Source organism: Rhipicephalus sanguineus, chromosome 10, assembly GCF_013339695.2.
Source record: "Rhipicephalus sanguineus isolate Rsan-2018 chromosome 10, BIME_Rsan_1.4, whole genome shotgun sequence".
NCBI classification, from domain to species: Eukaryota; Metazoa; Arthropoda; class Arachnida; order Ixodida; family Ixodidae; genus Rhipicephalus; species Rhipicephalus sanguineus.
Window position 1 is genome coordinate 138596978 of NC_051185.1, and position 23695 is coordinate 138620672.

A 23695-nucleotide genomic window follows, 5' to 3' on the forward strand; every position below is an offset into this window, starting at 1 on the left:
AACAAACAGGGAAATTGAAGCGAACGGCTGGTTACTTCCGGCCACAACAGCCACCAACTTCATCGCTCTCTTCTTCCGCCACCACTAGCGCGTGGCATTACCCTCTCCCCACAAAAGAAAAAAAGGAGAGAGAGACATCGTATTGATGCGGACGCTCTGAATAACAGTGAAAGCTTAGCAAAAAAAAAATTTGTGTCTCTTGCACAGCACAGGGGCGAGATAAAAGAGTTGGGAAAGAAATGCACAATGGCCCTGAAGGCAGGCTCGGCACCACAACGTTCGTGACTTACGGTCAACGGGAATGGTACGGCTTCATCCTGGAGACATGAACAACATCCGAGGAGCATAGTCCGCGGGAGTGGTGCGATGTGTCTGCTGGAACAACTTCGTAGTTTACTTCACTGAGGCGACGAAGAACACTGAAGGGTCCAAAGTACCGGCATAACAATTTCTCGGAGCGCCCTCGTCTACGTAGAGGGGTCCAAACCCAGACTAGGTCGCCAGTCTCATATGTTACAGTTCTGTGATGGGTGTTGTACAGGCGAGCATGCGTATGCGCGCTAGTTTCCGTGCTTCTTCGGTGCTCTGAACAAATACATCTGTATCCGGGGTAGTCACGTCCGGCGGAGTGGGTTGTAGCATGCCGTCAAGCATCGTGGTGACGTCGCGGCCGTAAACCACACTAAAAGGAGCAAAGCCGGTGGTTGCCGGAAGAGCAGTGTTGTAGGCAAATGTGACATATCGGATGATTTCGTCCCAGTTCTTGTGATCCTTGGCGACATACATCGAAAGCATATCTACAATTGTTTTTTTAAAGAGTTCGGTTAACCCGTTCGTCTGCGGGTGGTACGCAGTTGCTGTTCGGTGTGTCGTATCACTCAGCCGCAGGATATCTCGGAGCAACTGTGCGGTAAATTCAGTACTACGATCTGCGATAACGACAGCGGGGGCACCGTGGCGGAGAACGATGTTTTTTTGACAAAAAAATTTGCCACATCGGAAGCAGTTGCTCACTGAACGGCTTGGGCTTCGCAGTATGTAGCCAAGTAGTCGGTGGCGACAACGATCCAGCGGTTATCAGCTGAAGATTTCGGAAACGGGCCGAGTAAATCCATCCCGACCTGTGCATAAGGTCCGTGAGGGGGTCGTACAGGCTGAAGCAGACCAGCTGGTTTCATCGGTAGATTTTTGCGGCGTTGGCAAGCTGTGCAAGTCTTGACGTACTGCCTGACGGTTTTGTAAGTTTCCGCCAGTGGTATTTGTGCTTGATTCTCGCCAGAGTACGCGCGAAGCCAAGATGCCCGGACGATGGTTCGTCGTGGCGTGCACGCAAAATGTCGTCGCGGAGAGCAACAGGAACGACTAGGAGGTAAACAGTTTTCGTTGGATGAAAGTTGCGCTTGTAGAGGACGTCGTTGAGTAGACAGAAAGATGACAAGTCACGCGCAAACTGACGTGTGAGTTGTGGGCGACGTCGCTCAAGGTATTCGATCAGTGGTTGCAGTTCTAAGTCGTTGCGTTGCTGCTGAGCCATGTTTAAGGATGTTAGAATAGAAAGGCAACTGAAATCTTCGTCATTGCTTTCCTTAGCGGTCTCGATGGTTGCGCGGGAAAGACAGTCGGCGTCGGTGTGTTTCTGGCCAGACTTTTTTTTTTATCGAATTCCTGTAACCGAAGGCTCCATCTTGCGAGACGGCCTGGCGGATCTTTCAGATTTACCAGCCAGCAGAGAGAGTGGTGGTCACTGACGATTCGGAAGGGGCGTCCGTACAGGTATGGCCTGAATTTTGTAATAGCCCGTACGACCGCCCTACATTATTTTCCAGTCGTGGAGTAGTTTTTCTCCGCAGATGACAACGTGCGGCTAGCGTAGGCAATACCGCGGTCCATGCCATCTTGGTATTGCACGAGAATGGCTCCGAGACCAAGGTTGCTAGCATCAGTGCGTAATTCTGTGTCTGCTTCTGTGTCAAAGTGACCAAGGATCGGCGGCGTTTGTAGGCGTTGTTGAAGGTCACGGAAAGCGTTTGACTGTTCGGGACCCCAGACGAAGGCGACCTCGTCCTTGACGAGTTGTTGCAGGGGTTCGGTGATTTTCGAAATACTTGGCACACAACGGCGGTAATACGCACAAAGGCTCAGAAAGCGGTGTACATCATGCTGTCTTCGGGATCGGGAACAAAGCAACTGCTACGGCGTTTTCAGGGTCGGGTCGAAAACCGCTACTACTTACAATATGACCGAGCAAATTAAGCTCCTCGTATCCAAAGTGACACTTTTCCGGCTTCAGAGACAGGCTTACGGTGCGAATGGCCAGAAGAACCGCCTCAAGCCGTTCAATGTGCTTTTCAAACAGTGTGGAAAACACGACTACGTCGTCTAATACACTAAACACGAGTGCCACTAGAGGTCACACAAAAGTGTGTCCATCATTTGTTGGAATTTGGCTGGAGCGGAGCACAGTCCAAAAGGGAGGACTTTATATTCGTAGAGACCGTCAGGTGTTATAAACGCCGTTTTTGCTCGGTCCCTTTCGTCTACTTCAATCTGCCAATACCCGCTACGCAGATCTATCGAAGACAAGCAGCGGCCGTGACGCAGGCGATCCAAGGAGTCATCGGTGCGAGGAAGAGGATTTACGTCTTTTTTCGTGATCTTTTCAGTTTGCGGTAGTCAACACAGAATCGTAGCGAACCATCTTCTTCTTAAAAACACGGCAGGTGACGCCCAAGACTTGTCGATGGTTGAATTACGTCGTCATCAAGCATTTCTTTGTCTTGATGACGAATGGCATCCTGTTCTTTCTGCGACACGCGGTAAGCATGTTGGCGCACAGGTTGGACTTTGGGCTTAGTGATGATTCTGTGCTTCCTTAGAGGTGTCTGCCGGACCTTCGATGTAGTGGCGAAACAGTCACTAAAGGATGACAGTGGACTGAGGAGCCTTGCCAGCTTAGGTTGTTCTAACTGGCGATTGACGCTGAGGTGACTAGTCACGTCGACATCGCAGCTTCCCTCTGTCGAGATTGTCGTAACCAAGAGAAGCGTCCTACTCATCCTTGTGCCTCTAAGTAAGATAGGGTGGTGCGCTTGGCAAAGTGCTTGTAATCCACTGAAGTTCGTAAGTAAAAGGCGTAGTGTGGCCATTTCGGAGCCGAACGAGGGTTAGGGCGATGGCTTGTTTTGGTTGTCTTCTTCTTTCCTTTTTATATGTCGCGCTTCCGAATAACCGCTTAGTTGCAGTCAAGCGCTTGTGTAGTGTCTTTCTTTCTAGCTGTCCGTGTGAGTGGTTTTGCGCTTCTTACGAAGATGGATCTATACAACTAGCCCGTTACACTTGTTTATTAAGGCGACTTCCCGATCAAGCAATAACGTGAGGTTACCTTCGGCGATGCCGTATTGGCTTTTGCTTTGGGCCCTCACAAGGACGAAGATACTACCTGCGAGGCGGCAAACGTGACGCAGTCATCAACCACGCGTAACGCCACGCCACGGATGTACGGCTATGCCACGTTTAACGTCCCAACCACGCGTAACGCCACGCCACGCCATGCCACGATCATCGTACGCGAGGATGCGATGACGTTCTTCTATCATAAGAAGCGATTTTTACCGCATTACTCCTGGTTGAGCAATGGTTGACCATAGCTTGGCGATACACATGAATTAATATGTAATGTTGTATTATGTGCTATAAAAGCCGACAGTGAACACAAGTACCACCATTGACATTGGTGCGATATGACGCAATTGTATCGTCTTTTTCTTAAGCTGTTTCAAGCCACTGACGTAGCTGCGTGGTAGAACGCATCACTGCCACAGCAAAATGCCTGTGTTGGATTCCGGCTCTAACCGCGTTTTCAATCTTTCAGCCGGTCTGATATTTCCCTGACCGACAACTCCGCCGACACCTGCCTCGCACTTTCTACCGCACAAGCTCCATAACGCGATCGCGCAACGATCCTGTCATCGCCGTCCTGGTTTTATACAATCTGTCAATCACATGTGGCTCATACCCGCCTTACATGTGTCTTGGTATGGGGGTATGTGCCACACGTGGCTGAAGAAAATGGTTTCATGATGTGCGCGACAAATATGCCAAGCTATTCATTTATTGATCTGTTCATTCTGTTCGTCATACACTAATTTCCCCCCATGGAAATTTTGATATGTGTCAAGGTAAGCAGACGACAACGAGAGTGCCCAGACAATAGCCGGCTAGATAGAAAGATAATAGATAGAAACGGCGAAAGTTCCTTTGCTTCGCTAAAACAATGCTTAGCATTTAAAACTTCGGCTCGAGTGAGAATCGACCCCATGCCGTCTGCGTGGCAAGCAGTGTTCTACAACAGAGGCATGCTATCGCTTGAAACTGCTTCGGAAAAGAAACACTATATGGATGGTATGTATTGTAGTGAAAGGAGTCTCCTTAATGCATATGATGTTGCGCAGCAGAAGCGTAGAATCGCGCCATGCGACTAAACGTATGAATTGCGCAACGAGTGGGTGTTTTAAATGCCCACCCATTACAAAGCACTGATAATAAACAGTTGGAAGTTGGCGCCCGTGTCTGTCTGTTCGTGTCTTCGCTTCGTCCCCGTCTTCTTTGCGTCATTACAGTTTTACCTCAAGACATATTTTATTATCATCAGTGGCAAAGCATCAACAAAGTGAGCAGCTGCAAATCAGTTCTGCGGAATTCCGCAAGGTGGCGCAAGGGTTAAGAAAGGGAAAATAGACAACCACCCGTTTGTAGCACGAAGCCACAAGGAAATCCATACGGATTTCTCAGAAATAAAGCCTCTTAGTTGCCGAAAAATTCGTCCTGGTCCGGGGATCGAACCCGGGACCAACGCCTTTCCGGGGCGGTCGCTCTACCAATTGAGCTAACCAGGAAGCTAGCAATTGGCAGCGCGAGGGCGAATTCATCGACAACTCGAAGCAACTGGACACATATTGCAAATCAGTTCTGCGGAATTCCGCAAGGTGGCGGAAGGGTTAAGAAAGGGAAAATAGACAACCACCCGTTTGTAGCACGAAGCCACAAGGAAATCCATACGGATTTCTCAGAAATAAAGCCTCTTAGTTGCCGAAAATTCGTCCTGGTCCGGGGATCGAACCCGGGACCAACGCCTTTCCGGGGCGGTCGCTCTACCAATTGAGCTAACCAGGAAGCTAGCAATTGGCAGCGCGAGGCGAATTCATCGACAACTCGAAGCAACTGGACACATATTGCAAATCAGTTCTGCGGAATTCCGCAAGGTGGCGGAAGCGTTAAGAAAGGGAAAATAGACAACCACCCGTTTGTAGCACGAAGCCACAAGGAAATCCATACGGATTTCTCAGAATAAAGCCTCTTAGTTGCCGAAAAATTCGTCCTGGTCGGGGATCGAACCCGGGACCAACGCCTTTCCGGGGCGGTCGCTCTACCAATTGAGCTAACCAGGGAAGCTAGCAATTGGCAGCGCGAGGGCGAATTCATCGACAACTCGAAGCAACTGGACACATATTGCAATCAGTTCTGCGGAATTCCGCAAGGTGGCGGAAGGGTTAAGAAAGGGAAAATAGACAACCACCCGTTTGTAGCACGAAGCCACAAGGAAATCCATACGGATTTCTCAGAAATAAAGCCTCTTAGTTGCCGAAAAATTCGTCCTGGTCCGGGGATCGAACCCGGGACCAACGCCTTTCCGGGGCGGTCGCTCTACCAATTGAGCTAACCAGGAAGCTAGCAATTGGCAGCGCGAGGGCGAATTCATCGACAACTCGAAGCAACTGGACACATATTGCAAATCAGTTCTGCGGAATTCCGCAAGGTGGCGGAAGGGTTAAGAAAGGGAAAATAGACAACCACCCGTTTGTAGCACGAAGCCACAAGGAATCCATACGGATTTCTCAGAAATAAAGCCTCTTAGTTGCCGAAAATTCGTCCTGGTCCGGGGATCGAACCCGGGACCAACGCCTTTCCGGGGCGGTCGCTCTACCAATTGAGCTAACCAGGAAGCTAGCAATTGGCAGCGCGAGGGCGAATTCATCGACAACTCGAAGCAACTGGACACATATTGCAAATCAGTTCTGCGGAATTCCGCAAGGTGGCGGAAGGGTTAAGAAAGGGAAAATAGACAACCACCCGTTTGTAGCACGAAGCCACAAGGAAATCCATACGGATTTCTCAGAAATAAAGCCTCTTAGTTGCCGAAAAATTCGTCCTGGTCCGGGGATCGAACCCGGGACCAACTCCTTTCCGGGGCGGTCGCTCTACCAATTGAGCTAACCAGGAAGCTAGCAATTGGCAGCGCGAGGGCGAATTCATCGACAACTCGAAGCAACTGGACACATATTGCAAATCAGTTCTGCGGAATTCCGCAAGGTGGCGGAAGGGTTAAGAAAGGGAAAATAGACAACCACCCGTTTTGTAGCACGAAGCCACAAGGAAATCCATACGGATTTCTCAGAAATAAGCCTCTTAGTTGCCGAAAAATTCGTCCTGGTCCGGGGATCGAACCCGGGACCAACGCCTTTCCGGGGCGGTCGCTCTACCAATTGAGCTAACCAGGAAGCTAGCAATTGGCAGCGCGAGGGCGAAATTCATCGACAACTCGAAGCAACTGGACACATATTGCAAATCAGTTCTGCGGAATTCCGCAAGGTGGCGGAAGGGTTAAGAAAGGGAAAATAGACAACCACCCGTTTGTAGCACGAAGCCACAAGGAAATCCATACGGATTTCTCAGAAATAAAGCCTCTTAGTTGCCGAAAAATTCGTCCTGGTCCGGGATCGAACCCGGGACCAACGCCTTTCGGGGCGGTCGCTCTACCAATTGAGCTAACCAGGAAGCTAGCAATTGGCAGCGCGAGGGCGAATTCATCGACAACTCGAAGCAACTGGACACATATTGCAAATCAGTTCTGCGGAATTCCGCAAGGTGGCGGAAGGGTTAAGAAAGGGAAAATAGACAACCACCCGTTTGTAGCACGAAGCCACAAGGAAATCCATACGGATTTCTCAGAAATAAAGCCTCTTAGTTGCCGAAAAATTCGTCCTGGTCCGGGGATCGAACCCGGGACCAACTCCTTTCCGGGGCGGTCGCTCTACCAATTGAGCTAACCAGGAAGCTAGCAATTGGCAGCGCGAGGGCGAATTCATCGACAACTCGAAGCAACTGGACACATATTGCAAATCAGTTCTGCGGAATTCCGCAAGGTGGCGGAAGGGTTAAGAAAGGGAAAATAGACAACCACCCGTTTGTAGCACGAAGCCACAAGGAAATCCATACGGATTTCTCAGAAATAAAGCCTCTTAGTTGCCGAAAAATTCGTCCTGGTCCGGGGATCGAACCCGGGACCAACGCCTTTCCGGGGCGGTCGCTCTACCAATTGAGCTAACCAGGAAGCTAGCAATTGGCAGCGCGAGGGCGAATTCATCGACAACTCGAAGCAACTGGACACATATTGCAAATCAGTTTGGCGGAAGCGTTAAGAAAGGGAAAATAGACAACCACCCGTTTGTAGCACGAAGCCACAAGGAAATCCATACGGATTTCTCAGAAATAAAGCCTCTTAGTTGCCGAAAAATTCGTCCTGGTCAGGGGATCGAACCCGGGACCAACACCTTTCCGGGGCGGTCGCTCTACCAATTGAGCTAACCAGGAAGCTAGCAATTGGCAGCGCGAGGGCGAATTCATCGACAACTCGAAGCAACTGGACACATATTGCAAATCAGTTCTGCGGAATTCCGCAAGGTGGCGGAAGGGTTAAGAAAGGGAAAATAGACAACCACCCGTTTGTAGCACGAAGCCACAAGGAAATCCATACCGATTTCTCAGAAATAAAGCCTCTTAGTTGCCGAAAAATTCGTCCTGGTCCGGGGATCGAACCCGGGACCAACTCCTTTCCGGGGCGGTCGCTCTACCAATTGAGCTAACCAGGAAGCTAGCAATTGGCAGCGCGAGGGCGAATTCATCGACAACTCGAAGCAACTGGACACATATGCAAATCAGTTCTGCGGAATTCCGCAAGGGTGGCGGAAGGGTTAAGAAAGGGAAAATAGACAACCACCCGTTTGTAGCACGAAGCCACAAGGAAATCCATACGGATTTCTCAGAAATAAAGCCTCTTAGTTGCCGAAAAAATTCGTCCTGGTCCGGGATCGAACCCGGGACCAACGCCTTTCCGGGGCGGTCGCTCTACCAATTGAGCTAACCAGGAAGCTAGCAATTGGCAGCGCGAGGGCGAATTCATCGACAACTCGAAGCAACTGGACACATATTGCAAATCAGTTCTGCGGAATTCCGCAAGGTGGCGGAAGCGTTAAGAAAGGGAAAATAGACAACCACCCGTTTGTAGCACGAAGCCACAAGGAAATCCATACGGATTTCTCAGAATAAAGCCTCTTAGTTGCCGAAAAATTCGTCCTGGTCCGGGGATCGAACCCGGGACCCGATTACACTCTCGGGTTCCGATTACACTATCTGAACCCGATTACACTATCGGAACCCGATTACACTATCGGGTTCTACTCTTGAAGGGGAAGCTCAAGCGTCCTCCAAGATTTTTGGAATAAGAGAATGGTTTGTGCACCATTTACTATGGGAGGGCTGTGTGCAGCTGTCGCTAACAATCGGTCTATGCCGTCAAAGTTGCACACTGGCTTACTAGCGATCACAGCCACTTATTTAAAGACGCTATAGACCAGAACACAGCGAATTCCATGCGCATCGCCATATTTGCATCGCGCGTCGCGCCATCTATCGCACACGCGACGAAACAACACGCGCGGGCTGCCACGCCAGCAGACGCTACACAGAGCAAACGTGAAACTTCCGAAACTCAGCCCGTCGGAGAGCGGGTTTCGCGTCTTTTCTAGCCTCGACATTTTCGCTGATTTTATGGACATCAAGAGCATCTTCCTCATGCAAGTCCACAATGTATACAGTACGTGCTGAGTGGGCTGCGGAAGCAACCTCGTCAGATACGTACGCTGTTACATTTGTAAAAAAAGCGTTACATTTGTAAAAAAGAAAACGTTCTCGCTGTAGTACGCGTGAATCGTAATTGCAGTGCAGCTCGCGAAAGAGTGAAACGATGTTTTGTTGCCCCATATTACAAGTTGTGCTCAAAGTTTTGTGAAAGCTCATCATTTCAGGATGCATCGCGTAATAATTAGAGTACGCTTTACGGGTAGTTTCGCGGAACGTAATTTTTATTCACGGGCGCTCTTACAATAATGCGTCTTGCTCACAAAAGCGTGCTATCAGAGAGTATAACCTGAAGTATCGTTCAGCGATCCCTTTTGGAAGCTACCTGCGCCATTTTATTCTTGTAACGATGGTGCTTTACAAGCGAAACTGTGCTACTCTTAGTTAAGCCGGTTAGCTACGCCTGCGACGTAAAGGACACTGGCGCGAGTACTGTTTACTTACGTGCCAATATATGTATTATGTGCAGCTGGATGCCTCGTGTCCAAATAAATTGGGACATCAAACACTGAAATGAAAGCACGAAATTCTGGCCAACTGTTGAGGAGCACCGTGCCATTTATTACCTTTTGAAGACGAAATCTCGAAGGCGTGGATGCCATCAAAAGCACAAAAGCTTAATACTACGTTGAAAGTGGCCAAATCATTGCTCTTTGCTTGTGCTTGAAAGTACTACCTTACACTAGATTTTCGTGAAAGGAAACGCTCAAAGGTATGAAGTGCACCTCCACACAAAGCTCACGCCTGCCTTCAATCCAGCTGCGTTTCACGCAAATTAGGTTCGCAGAATGAAATAGGTGGGCATCACACTGCAGAATACCCGCTGTTAGTGTACTTACTCGCGCATTTTCACTCGACTCCTAGTTTTTTTGCTTGAATCACAGTTGAAAACACCGCACCGGCACTATTTCCGTGGCACGTCGTAATCGTCGCAGACAACGCTAATATCCTCTTGTTGCGCAGCTTGTTTTGGCATCCGAAGACGACGCAGTAGTGCCCACACGAGCTCTGACACGCTGAAGCGGCGTCAACGGGTACTTTTTCGCACATTAAGCCTCAGAACTGCCGCTTGCCCTGTTTACTTGGTGCAGCCCGCGCGCGCCTTGGCAGCCCCGGTCAGCCCGGCGTCTGGATGAGAGAGGATCCGCTCGGCTCGCCAGCAGCCTGGGTGCGAGACAGGCGTGCTCTGGTGTATACTTAATCATTATTCTGAGAGTGAGCGGTGTCATTAGAAGAGCGCCGCGCCCAGCGAGAAGAAACCACCGCTTGCCATCGCGTGCTTTCTTCCATGACTCATCTTCGTCGCGGCCGTCGTACCGCGTGGCGGTTCGCTTCTCAAGACTCCTTGCTAACCAGGGGCGTAGTCAGAAATTTTTTTCGGGGGGGGGGGGGGGTTCAACCATACTTTATGTATGTTCGTGCGTGCGTGTGTATGTGTTGCGTGCCTATACGCAAGCAAAAACTGAAAAATTTCGGGGGGGTTTGAACCCCCCAACCCCCCCCTTGGCTACGCCCCTGTTGCTAACACAGTGGCTGCCGTAAAACGGAAGAACATGGCTGTTCTCCGCAAAGCTGACGATGATAAACGCAGTTCACTGAAGAGAAAGAACTCTGGTGTCGTCGCTGCGTACAGTATCCCATCAAGCACGCTGAGTATGATATTGAAAAACAACGCCAATATTTGGGCTAAGGCTGACTACAGGCTTCAGGCGCCCGACGAGTACGCCGCTCTGCGTTTGAAGATGTTGAGTCGTTGTTTAGATCGATACCGTCTTTTCTCGCCTACAACCCGGTCCTGCAGATATCCCACACCCCATAATGAAACCGCGTAAAAATACAAATAAAAAAAAACAACGCCACGTATTACTGTAAGCTTCCTTCCTTGCATTATCCTGAATTAGTGCCATAAAGCCAGTTTGCTCAACGAAATTAGCATCAAAAATACGGCAAATTCTTTAAAAATATAATATCAAATTATACAATACATCCAACTACCTTTTTCTAGCGAGCTCAATATATGCAGCTTCGACTCAAAGCTGCGCAAGAGCTGTACCTTCCCTAGGCAAGCATGAATTACCAATTACTGGGCATCCGTCTCTACGTTCGGAATTCACGTAAAGGAAATAACCGAGAAGTTTAGTAGTGTATAATAAAAGGTACCGCATCACTCACCGCTTCTTTAAGTGATGATGGCTTTGTAGTATTTGTTGAATGAGCATAATCTAGGAGTTTACTTGCAATCAGTCAAGCATATGCGGAGTTTTAGGGATCTGTCGCATGTCCGAGCGCCTTCTCGTCATCTTTCGTCTCAACGAGCACACCGGAAGCTACACTCAGAGCGATGACAAGAAACAGGAAGCTATGCCAGAGCGGGTCATGAGCTGGAGCATTTAAGCGAAGCGACGTTTGGGTTATGTTTTCACAGGAGGCTCGACCGCACATCGGCAGCCTTTCTGTCTACTATGTTCCAAATGTATTCCAGGGCACCACTCACTGCGAAGCACTTTTTTACCGAACGAAAGCGCACTGATCTATCTATCTATCTGTCTATCTATCTATCTATCTATCTATCTATCTATCTATCTATCTATCTATCTATCTATCTATCTATCTATCTATCTATCTATCTATCTATCTATCTATCTATCTATCTATCTATCTATCTATCATCTATCTATCTATCTATCTATCTATCTATCTATCTATCTATCTATCTATCTTGCCGCTCACGATTTGCAGCTTTCATCATTCGTTGACTCTGTCTATAGTAAAACCAGACATGGTATGACATGAGTATACCACGAACCTGAATAATAGATCATGAAAGAAAGAAGTGGAAAATTTAAGCGCTCGTTTTTCTTTGTTATACACAATATTAATGAGCACTAACGGACAATAACGCGAAGAAAAATATAGGGGATGTTGTCAGTAGTAAATTTAATTTAAATGTGAAGAAAGAAAGTGTGGACGAAAAGTTAACTTGCCGTGGGCAGGTTCGGTCCCTGTGTATTGTCTGTTAGTGCTCATTAATATTAATGATAGATCATGACACGCGTGTCATATACTACGTCACCACAAACATGACAGGCAGCTGTCTGGATGCCATGTTGGCCTTTCATTAACTTCCTACATACCACCCCACTGAGTCCAGCCGACGCCTCGATGTCTTTCCTTACATCCGGGAAATTTTCGTGGTTTGGCAGAAGTGCCTTCGCACAGAAGTGGTTTATGATTTAGAGTACTTCATCATGTACTTACTAGGCGGTCGCTGTATGCAGCCGTCCTTACACTGACAGTGCTACGCAGCTCAGGGCAGCTGAAAACTCAGCGACAAAGTCAGTGTTTAGTGCAAAGTGTGAATAATGCTCTGAAATCGTATTTACTCCATTAAGGAAGAGGAGTGCGCAGCAGTCCTTTACTTTGCATCTATGTTGGAAAGCGATCGACAGGGTCATAGAATCCACCTCATTAAAAATGCTATACTTAAACCTTATCCTCTTCTACCGCCATAGTTTCACAACCGCATCATGCGGCTTCTCGTTGATTACACTGTTGAAATACGTCTAAAACGCGATACCGATGAGGAACGAATAAACTTTCCAGCAATGCGTTCTCTCTTTTAGCAAAGTGCCTAACTAGGTTCCCTGAAAGTAGTTTTTTTAATCATTTTTTCTTGTTCCGCACAATGGATTACACCGAGAAGAGGACCTCAATCGCAGTGCGAGTCGCACTGTCCGCTAATGATGTCTAATCATGGAGGAAGTAAACACTGTGGAGGGGCCCTCACAGCATTCGCTGTGAAACCTCGGTGAACCAGAAGCCGGCCATATTTTCTAGGCATGTGCTCAACTCTTGTTTACATGCGAACAGCCCAGTAGAAGGGACGTCTTCCCTCCGGCTCCAAATCACGCCGCCTGCGCGGCGCCGTGGCCATTCGAAACGATGAACGGAACTCAACACGCTGGGCCAACCTGATACCGTTGGCGAAATAGTTTCGTCCAAATATTTTGGTCCTGAACTGAAAGAAGTTGATGTGAGCATTCGAATTTTTACTGTAAGATCAGATCGTTCTTTTATTAGCTTAAGTGAAAATAAAGGTACTTTATCAGGCCAGTCAAGTTGCTGTTCCTACAACCAAGCGCCTGTAATTTGCATAGTTTTACAGCGAAAGCTGTTATGAGATCATTTCAGTGGCCGTTTTTTGCGCCGTAGTTGTCCGCCGCCGCCGCCGGTGTCCGTAACCACTATCGCTCGAAATAAGAAAAAAAAACGAAAGAAAAAATTTCCAATATTGGAACGAGGTTCGAACATGGGCCCTCTGCGTGGGAGCCCAGTATTCAACCTCTGAGCCATGCCGGTGCTTGAAACTGCTCTTCAAAAAGATCCTATACAGGCTTCATGTCGGGAAGGAACCAGATTAACACATGCAATGTAGCGTGGTAGAAGAGTAAAATAGGCACCAAGCGTCGCACAACGCGAATTCTGTAACCTGGCATCACACAATGCGAATTGCGCAACGAGTAGGTTGTTGAATGCTTCCAACTCATTACAAAGGGATCCGCCATAATTCTTCATCGTCATCAGGCACAGCATGAACAAAGTGCGCATAATGCCTTATATGCGTTTAGCAGGTACCACGGCTCTCCGTAGAATGACGAAAAATGGCATAGTGCCTGCTTCCCTACTTCTCAAAAATTACAATGATTTATAGCGTAGTGGGTTCCTCGCAAGTGCACTTGTGTTGGTTGCCAAGGACGCCCATAAGCGCATGATCCATTTCCTCGGGGTCTCAGAAAAGTTCTTCGCCCCCCCCCCCCCTCTCTCCCACGTTAACGTATGTTATGCAGCATTGCGGGAGAGGGAAATAGCGACCGGGCGTCACCCAATGCAAATTGCATAAATGGTGGGCCATTTAAAGCTTCCAACCCATTGCAAAAGGGCTGAGCCATAATTCTTCATCGGCATCAATCATCGCGTCGACAAACTGCACATAATGCCTTACAGACGTGTAGCTGGTGCCTCGCTTCCCCGCAGAATGACGAATAATGGCTTAGTAGGTGCTCCCCAACTTCACAAAAATTGTGATTTATGCCGTAGTGGGTACCATGCTAGTGTACTTGTATTAGTAGCTCCAAGAGAGCTTACAACGGGCTCTAGAAATGCCGCTCTTCCAGCTTGCGCTGTGACTGTGCTGCGGTTTCAGCGCAGGCCTGGCGTTTTTTTAACGTTTCAGTTTTATGCCGCTGCTTTCTTTTGATCTGTGCGGTCTTCCAGCCAGCCTGCGAGCTAGCCGCGCGATACGAAAAATTGCAGCATATCCACGGGTGAATGATGAAGAGCTTGGGCGAAGCTCCCAAAGCAATCATGTGTACACTGTGAAATGTTCAATGGTTTCGCCCAGCAGTATCAAAGCGGTACGCCGCTTGATTATTTTTTCCTTTTTCAGTTTTCCATTCTTAAAAAAAATTCTATTTTTTATTTTTTATATTATTTATTTTTTAAACTTTTTTTCATTTTTAATTTTTATTTTTTAATTTTATTTTAAAATTTTATTTATTTATTTTTCTATCTCTAGGGACAGCGCCATCTATTATACTGTTCGGGAGATACTGCCGCGGTTACGCCCTGACATGGGGCAAGGTTAGAACTAAGAGGTAGCTACGCCCCCTAAAAACGCATGCAATCCCACGGCATTAAAGAAGGCTTGGCGACGACTGGCAGCACTCGTTCTTCACGTAAGTGCACACATTCCGATATATAGACCCACGGCTATCCGATCAGCAGTTTAGGAGCACAAATACGTATTGTGGTCGTGGCTTGATGAATCGTTTTAAAGTACTAAACAAGTTTCGAGCGGCGCGTACTGGGGAAGTGCCGCGAGAAGAATCGCGCCGAGGAGACAAGCACAAGAGAACGCCGCGGACTATAGGATAAGCAAGCAAATTGATTGCTAATCAACACATTTCCAGAACTTTGTCTTGACTACAGGACACTGCGCTAAAACGCGCGAAAAATTCCCGCCCCTGGATAACCTTACGATCCACTCCATAGCCTACTTAAGGATACCGGTCGTGTGTGTGCGTGGCTGCGCGTACACTTCGTCTGGCCACCTTCTGCTTGTCAACCCAATGTGCACAGCTGCGTAGGCAGCTGTGCGCACTGGGTTGAGAAGCAGAGCGGCGCACTGGCAAGAAAGGGAAAACTAAACAAGAACGAGGAAGGCCACCGATCTCCGCTGTTGCTTCAGGCTTGGCACCATTAGTGCAAAGCGCTTCTAATTTTTGTATGTACCGTTTTCCCATAATTGATGATGTCTCGATTGGGGGCTTCTCAGCGATCAGCTCTTTCTCAGACGACAATCTTATCTAGGTTATCGAGGCAACCTTTCATTTCACGCTTTAACATTTCATCGTTACCTGCACGTGAACAAGCGACCTTCGTTGCTGCAGGTAGCAACTGAAGTGTAACGCTACTAAACCACGTGTATGACGGTCCAATTCGAAGCATGGCTTAAGAACACAGGAATGAGCGATGGGCAATGCGAAAGAAAGAAAGAAACCTTGCATTCTTTCTCGTGTCATTCTTTTTTTCCTCGTGCATATTTTTTTCCTCTTTGTTGATTTTGTTACCTCTTTGCATTTGCTCTCGTTCTAAATAAATGCGTGTTTCTTCTCTGTACTAAATATCGCTGTCTGCTCAATAAGTCCGTCAGTCAATCCGAAGATCAGCGCAAGCCCGCATGGGTCGACCGGTAATAAAAAATTCTAAACCCACCACTTCGAGGCCTTTCAGGCGTCAAAGGCCGAAGCGTAAAGTGGAAGCCTGCAAGTCTGCGGCAAAGTCGTTGTTAGAGCGGCGGGGCCTCATCGAAGTGTGTGACAGTTCCTAACGACGTCATGCACGACGTAATCATCAAGTCAGAATTCACAAAAATTCAACACGTGCTAACCTAACGTCACATTACGACGTAACATGGCATCGTCGCTTAGCTAAAGGTGGGCCAATACTGTAGGAAGTGTAGCACCAAGTCAGGTGCAGAAATCTTCAGCGGGGGGGGGGGGGGGGGGGGGGGTGGCACAATACGTTCGGCTGAGTACTTTAATGTAATTTTTTGCGTGCCTCTCACACTGTGGCTCGTTAACTATTCAAAGAACGCTGCTCCGTGATTGTGTGACTTTGTGCATTACTAAGTCAGAAGAAGGTTTTTACCTTCAGGTATTACAGAGCGTGAAACATGGTGCCGAAATTTCCTTTATACTGATGAGGCATCCAACAGTGCCTTAAAAGTTAGAGCGTCGGGTATAGGCCCACTTGTTAACCATTCTAACATTTATGTCCACGTTTATCCGGTTTCATATGTGCTGCGTTAAAAGTCACCCGTGTGAGGTGTGCGAGCGCGTGAGTGCATTTGTGTGTGCGTCACCACCAAGACACATCGTCTATCCGAAACAAATCTTACTAGCTAACGAAATACACGTGGCATTTGTCGGTGTTTTTACGTTACACAGAAATTCCTGACGAACGACTTTGGCAAACTGTTGGCTCGAACGGCAATATAAATAATTTCCCAGCGCACTTTTACTTATTTATCAATTTATTTTTATTTATTTATGTATGTATTTATTTATTTATTTATTTATTTATTATTTATTTATTTATTTATTTATTATGCTGCTATAGATATCCCGATGTCATTGCTGCGTTGGGAGATGGGGGGGAAGTCATGTTACAAGGGGGAAAACGCGAAGCATGGTTGCAAGCTTAGGGCATCAATAGTGATCGAACGAACACTAATCAAAATAGGCGCGTATTTTCTCGCAGTCAGTATTCGCGTTTCGCGCTGTCGCCAGTATGTCATCTAAGCACGCTAGTCAATCCAACTATATCGAACTATGGTAAATCGAATTATCCATTATATAGAACTATTTTCGATCGCGACAATGCTTTAACGTCAGTGCATAGTAAAATATACGGCTACATCGAACAAAAATAGCCGGAACACCGGAATGTCGAACATCGATCAGCGCGAACACCCCAAGAAGTTGACTATTCTTCACGGAGGGGGACTTTCCCGCATGCATTTGCGAGATAGAGGGGTGTGATTAGAAGGGCGCCGCGCACAGCGATTAAAAACTACCGCTATCCTTCGCGTGCATTCCCCATGATTCCATCGTGGGGAATGTGGATTCATCGTGGGGAAAGTAAAGTGGACGAAAAGACAACTTGCCACCGACAGGGACTTTCCAGCGGCAAGTCATCTTTTCGACCACTTTACTTTCTTCACATTTACATCCTATTTACTACAAATAACATTCTTTGTACTTTCCTTGGCGTTATTGTCTGTTAGTTCTCAATAATATTGTGTCTGACAAAGAAAAACGAGCCCTTAAAAGTAATATTCTTTCCTTCAATAATTGGACCAAGGAAGACGCTTCATGCATCCTACAAGTACGCACAGCTGCGTTTGAAGATGTTAAGTTGCTGTTTGGATCGATACCGTATTTTCTCTACGACAACCCACCCCTGCAGATAAACCGCACCTCCTACTACAAACCGCGTAAAAATAAAAATTAAAAAAACTTCCCCGAGTATTTCTGTGCCCCGCTTTCCTCTGCTGCGAAAATACGGCACATTCTTTAAAAAAATCTATATGAAGGTATATAATACAACGAATTAATTCCCATTTGTTAGCGAGTTCGATATATGCGGATTCAACTTTATCTTAAAACCGGCGCATGACATTAACTTACGCTAAGCAATAATGACTTAAATATTTCTGGGCATCCATCTCGACGTTCAGAAGTCCCGTAAAGCAAATAACTGAGATCATCATCAGTGTGTAATGAAAGGGGCCTGCAACACGGCACACTTTTTCAATTGATGATTACTTCCGAGTATTCATCGAATGACCACTATCTAGGAGATTACTGTCCCACAATTGTCTTTCCGCAAAAATATTTCGAATTCGTGCAGCATAAGCGGAGTTACAGGCCTCTGTCGCACGTTCCGAGTGCTTTCTCTCTTCTTTCATCCCAACGAGCACACCGGAAGCTACACTGGGAGCGATGACAAGGGGACAGGAAGCTACGTCAGCGCGCGTCGTGAGCTGGAGAATTTCAGGAAAGCGACATTGGCAGCCTTTTCTGTCTACTATGGTAAAAGTTGTTTAGGGCTCCCACACTTCCGAAACATAGCAGACAGAAAAGGCTGCCGATCTGTGGTCGAGGCTACTATAAACAATCATTTCTTTACGAAACGAAAGCTCACTGACTCTATCTATCTATCTATCTATCTATCTATCTATCTATCTATCTATCTATCTATCTATCTATCTATCTATCTATCTATCTATCTATCTATATATCTATCTATCTATCTATCTACCTATCTATCTATCTATCTATCTATCTATCTATCTATCTATCTATCTATCTATCTATCTATCTATCTATCTATCTATCTATCTATCTATCTATCTATCTATATTGCAGCTCACGCTCTCCTGCTCTCATTACTTCGTTGGCTCTGTCTGTACTAAAACAAGGCATGGAAAGACGTAAGGGTACCACGAACACGAATGATGGATCAAGACATGCATGTAATATGTACTACGTGATCACATAACTGATGAGCAGCTTTTTTAATGACATGGTGGGCATTTCATTACCTTGCCGCATACTACCCCAGTGACTCAAGCATCGTGTTCGTTCCTTACACCCGCGATATTTCAAACGGTTGGGTAAAACTCGAATCGCACAGAAGAGGTGCTTGACTCTAAGTACGACATCATCTACTAGGCGATAGCTGTATGCAGCCGTACTTGCACTGACACTGACCAGCAGCCCTTACCTGCTAAGCACATGGCAACTACACTAGTGTTTAGAGCATAGTGTGAACGCTTTGCATTACTATTTGAGGTATTATCGGACAGCTGTGTCGCAATGCGTTACCTCACGGCACTGCTACTGGAGCCACTCAACGTGGTACAGTATACTTAATCCTTAAGCTCTTCTACCGCCATACTATCACAACTCATTCATGCGGCTTCCCGCTACCTACGCCGTTGATATCTGTACAGAACGCGATGCGGATAGCGGCTGAATAAACCTTCCAGCCAAGCATTGCCTCCTTTAGCAGAGTGCCTCACTAGATCCCCTGAAAGTAAATTCTTCATGCTTTCTTCATGCTGAGAGTTACGGATGACAGCGAGAGACGGACCTCTCTCGGATTGAGAATCACAATCTCCGCTGTTGGTGGCTAATCAAGGAGGAAAGCAAAACTGAGGAGGGGTCCTGACGTCACTCCCTGTGAAGCCTCGATAAAGCCGGAAGTCGGACATATTGACTGGGCAGATTCTCCACCCTTCTTTGCATGCCAACAGCGCAGTAGAAAGCACGTCTCTCTCCCGCTTGAAAACCACCTGGGCAGCGTGGCGCGCGTGTCGCGGCGATCAAATCCGAAACCAAGAGAACGGCATTCATCGCGCTGGGCCACCGCGATACCACTGGCGAAGTCATTTAGTCCGAGTCTCCTGTTTTTGGGGTGAAAGAAGTTGATGTTGGGATAGCAAATATAGTGTAACATCTTGCTTTCAAAAAGTTATCACAAAATAAAGATGCTTTATCCGACATGCCAAGCTACTGTTCCGTTGACCAAGCGCCTGCAATTTGCATAGTTTTTAAATGCTTTAGCTTTATGCTGCTGATTTGTTTTCATCTGTTTGGTCTTTCAGCCAGCCTGCGAGCAAGAGTTGGCGATACGAAAAAAAAAACGCCAGGCCTGCGCTGAAACCGCAGCACAGTCACAGCGAAACCTGGAAGAGCGGCGTTTCTAGATGTAGTTAAGCTCTCTTGGGGCTACAGTACAAGTACACTAGAAAAGTACCCACTACGCCATCAATCGCGCCATCAAAGGCGCCAGCTACACGTCTCTAAGGCATTATGTGCACTTTGTTGACGCGACGACTGATGACGATGAAGAATTATGGCTCAGCCTTTTGTAATGGGTTGGAATGTTTAAACGGCCCACCAGTTATGTAATTTGCATTGGGGGACGCCCGGTCGCTATTTCCCTCTCCCGTCATGCTGTATAACATACGTTGACGTGGGAGAGAGAGACGGGGGGAGGGAAGAACTTTACTGACACCCCGAGGAAATGGATCATGCGCCTATGGGCTTCCTTGGCAACCAATACAAGTGCAATTGCGAGGAACCCACTAGGCTATAAATCATTGTAATTTTACTGAGACCCCGAGGAAGTGGATCATGCGCTTATGGGCTTCCTTTGCAACCAATACAAGTGCATTCGCGAGGAACCCACTACGCTATAAATCATTGTAATTTTTGAGAAGTAGGGCAGCAGGCACTGTGCCATTTTTCGTCATTCTACGGAGAGCGTTGGTACCTGCTAAACGCATGTAAGGCATTATGCGCACTTTGTTGATGCTGTGCCTGATGACGATGAAGAATTATGGCAGAGCCCTTCGTAATGGGTTGGAAGCATTCAACAACGTACTCGTTGCGCAATTCGCGTTGTGTGACGCCTGGTTACAGAATTCGCGTTGTGCGACGCTTGGTGCTTATTTTACTCTTCTACCACGCTATATTGCATATGCTAATGTGGTTCCTTCCCGACATGTAGCCGGTATAGGACGTTTTTGCAAAGCAGTTTCAAGCACCGGCATGGCTCAAAGGTTGAATACTGGGCTCCTACGCAGAGGGCCCAGGTTCGAACCTCGTTCCAACCTGGAATTTTTTTGTTATTTCGTTTTTTTCTTATTTCGAGCGATACTGGTTACGGACAACGGCGGCGGCGGCGGCGGCGAACAACTACGGCGCCAAAAACGGCCGGTGAAATGATCTCATAACAGCTTTCGCTCTAAAATCTCCGAAATCTCACGGCATTAAAGAACGCTGGGCGGTGACTGGCAGCACTCGTACTTCACGTACGTAGTACACTCCGACATATATACCCATGGCTAAATCATCGGCAGCTTACGAGCACAACACGCATTTAACCGTGGCTTGATGAATCATTTTAACATCCTGAGCAAGTTTTCGGCGACGACGCACTGTGGAAACGTAGCGAGCAACAGGGCACCGACAAGGAGGGAAGCACAACATAGCGCCGCGGAGTATAGAGAGACGAACTACGGCTCGTGGTGTCAATATTTTTACGACATTTATCCACGCGCTGTACATAAAACACGATCGGCAATGCGCCCGTTTCTAGGATGCCATCTCTCGCGCATCTCACCGTTCCCGTGTTCGCTTAGCACTTCAAATCTTTCTGCTTCATCCGCTGAACAGTAAGTGGATACGCATTCGTTCCACGCACTATGCAAGCCCCGTGGCTTCCAACAGGTTTTATGAACGCTGCTGAGTACAATAACAGCGGGATAATACTGCGGAACTAAATACGCGGCCCGAAGAATGGCTACTGTCCAACACTGTTCGGTACCTACGGAAGCGCACATGCCATCACCACTACACAACACGGCGCACCACATAACCATAGCAACGGTGTCATTGTGTCCAAGAGATATGACCGATAAGACGTCATTTCCGCCCCATTTTTCTCCCAGTACGCGGGCTGGGCAGGCTGGGCATTCTTTGCTTCCTCCGTGGCATGCAGGAAAACGACAAGAGCAAATATCCCACGTAGATAGTGAAGACATATAAACACTCCTAGAAAAGAAAGTAGAGAATATGTTCGGAGAACTAACCAAGGCAACGCAACAGCAATTCGCGGAATTGCAGTTGCAGCTTGGAGAAATAAAACAAAGAATAGATAACATAGAAAATCGACAAATGGCAGTGGAGAACACGCAAACAGATGTGAGGCCTGTAGGAGCAGGCCTGGTTAAAACTAATACTAAACCATACAACCGGCCGATTACGACCGAAGTAATCAAAGTCGCAGGGGAAGGGCCAGTTACCAACCATGGCTCGACGTAGTCAGTATACAGTTTGGCAGTGCAGTTGTCGTGGGTATCGCCGGAAGCGGGCAAGCTTACAACAGTTCCTAAGCGGAAAGGAGGCGCCGGACGTCATCGCCTTACAGGAAACTGGAGGAATGGCTAAATTATCTAATTACAAATCTTATGGAACCCGTGAAGAAAAAAACGTCCGTAACAATGGCAAACAGCGCAGTAAAAGACGACGACAAAGATGGAACACACATCACACCAATCGAGCTGTTTCCCGTTTCACCATGCTTTACCAACTAGCCAAGAAATTGTCCGCAACAACCATCGTGCGAAGAAATCTCACGATGGTAGAACACAATACGGAAATTTGCGACGTCGATCATGTTCTAGTTGAGTTAGTTCCATTGCAGAAGAGTGGCGAAAGTTTATTTATATTAAACGTATACAGCAGCCGCAGACAAAAGACCAAATTTAGGTCGCTTTTCAAGAAAACGATAAACATTACCTACAACCGAGCACGGGTTATAGTAGGAGATTTCAATGCATCGCATGCGCCCTGGGGTTATGATAAGGAAAATATCAAAGGTACAAATCTCTGGATTAACGCCCAACAGGAGGGACTTACGTTAGTAACCAACCCCCTCTTCCTAACTAAGATGGAAAAAAACGTATCCAAGGACACCTCTCCTGACCTTACATTTACTAAGAATATAATCGAAACATGTTGGCTGAACACACACGAACATATGGGCAGCGATCATTACATTGCTACGGTATGAGCCGGGTCTTGGTATGAGCCACTGTGGTGATTCTTCCACAGTGTCAGCGACGAATTGGCGACCACGGTCACTAATGATTACACGAGGCGGTCCATGGCGAAGACCAACTGAGCGTAACAGTATTATTGAGACCAACTTTAAAGCAGGCCCAGGTAAAAGGGGAGGCAGAGCATTAAATATGGTTGAATGGGATAGTTTCAGAAAAATCAGGGAGAGGGAAGCAAGTGATATCATCGAAGACTTAGATGAACGGCTAGGAATGCTTAAGCGAAATATTTAAACGACAACTAAGACCATATCAAAGACAGAAGGACTAGAAAGCACAGACAGTAAGCTCCTACATATGTGGGAAGCCAAGAAGAGCCTAGAAAAAAGGTGGAAAAAACGAAAGCACATCAAAAGCCTTAGAAATGATTGTCATCCTCTGTAAAGATATTTAGAAATACGCCGAGCAACTGTGCAGACAACAATGGGTGGAGAAGTGTGATGCGATGGAAAAACAAATAGGTTTCTCCAAAACATGGAACCTCCTCTGATAGACTCGGACGCCAGCAAGACCGCACAACGACAAAACCTTAGTATACTTCAACACAAATACAAAGGTACCGAAGAACTAGTACAAGAAATCAAGCAGAGATACATTGGGGATACAATCATAGAGCAATTAAATTCGTACAAAGGCAAAGAAAATTATTAGAGGCGAAGGTACGATCGGAACATATGAAACTGAATACATCTGCCCCGGGTCCCGATGGAATCAGGAACAAAACTGTTCGGAATTCAGATAACAACTCAATCAAAGCCCTGATATGAACGAATGCTGCGAAAAGGGCAGGTACGAAAACAATGGAAAACGGCCAAAATCATGATTCCCAAGCCAGGCAAGAAATTAAATCTTGATAACCTTAGACCTATTTCCCTGACATCATGTATAGGAAAGTTATTAGAGTATGTTAATCTAACTCGCCTGACAAATTATATGGAAGACAATGAGCTCTTTCCCCATACGATG

General features: G+C 47.0%; 6 non-coding genes across 6 annotated transcripts; all 6 read right to left on the bottom strand.

Annotated features, from left to right (window-relative positions):
- Nucleotides 1-4821: 4821 nt before the first annotated feature.
- Trnas-gga (transfer RNA serine (anticodon GGA)) lies at nucleotides 4822-4895 on the bottom strand. The gene has a single exon. It is a non-coding gene; the product is annotated as a tRNA-Ser (tRNA).
- A 203-nt stretch (nucleotides 4896-5098) lies between these two features.
- Trnas-gga (transfer RNA serine (anticodon GGA)) lies at nucleotides 5099-5172 on the bottom strand. The gene has a single exon. It is a non-coding gene; the product is annotated as a tRNA-Ser (tRNA).
- A 479-nt stretch (nucleotides 5173-5651) lies between these two features.
- On the bottom strand, nucleotides 5652-5725 carry Trnas-gga (transfer RNA serine (anticodon GGA)). Its single transcript has one exon. It is a non-coding gene; the product is annotated as a tRNA-Ser (tRNA).
- A 202-nt stretch (nucleotides 5726-5927) lies between these two features.
- On the bottom strand, nucleotides 5928-6001 carry Trnas-gga (transfer RNA serine (anticodon GGA)). The gene has a single exon. It is a non-coding gene; the product is annotated as a tRNA-Ser (tRNA).
- Nucleotides 6002-6483: 482 nt separating this feature from the next.
- Trnas-gga (transfer RNA serine (anticodon GGA)) lies at nucleotides 6484-6557 on the bottom strand. Its single transcript has one exon. It is a non-coding gene; the product is annotated as a tRNA-Ser (tRNA).
- Nucleotides 6558-7316: 759 nt separating this feature from the next.
- Nucleotides 7317-7390, bottom strand: Trnas-gga (transfer RNA serine (anticodon GGA)). Its single transcript has one exon. It is a non-coding gene; the product is annotated as a tRNA-Ser (tRNA).
- Nucleotides 7391-23695: the final 16305 nt, after the last annotated feature.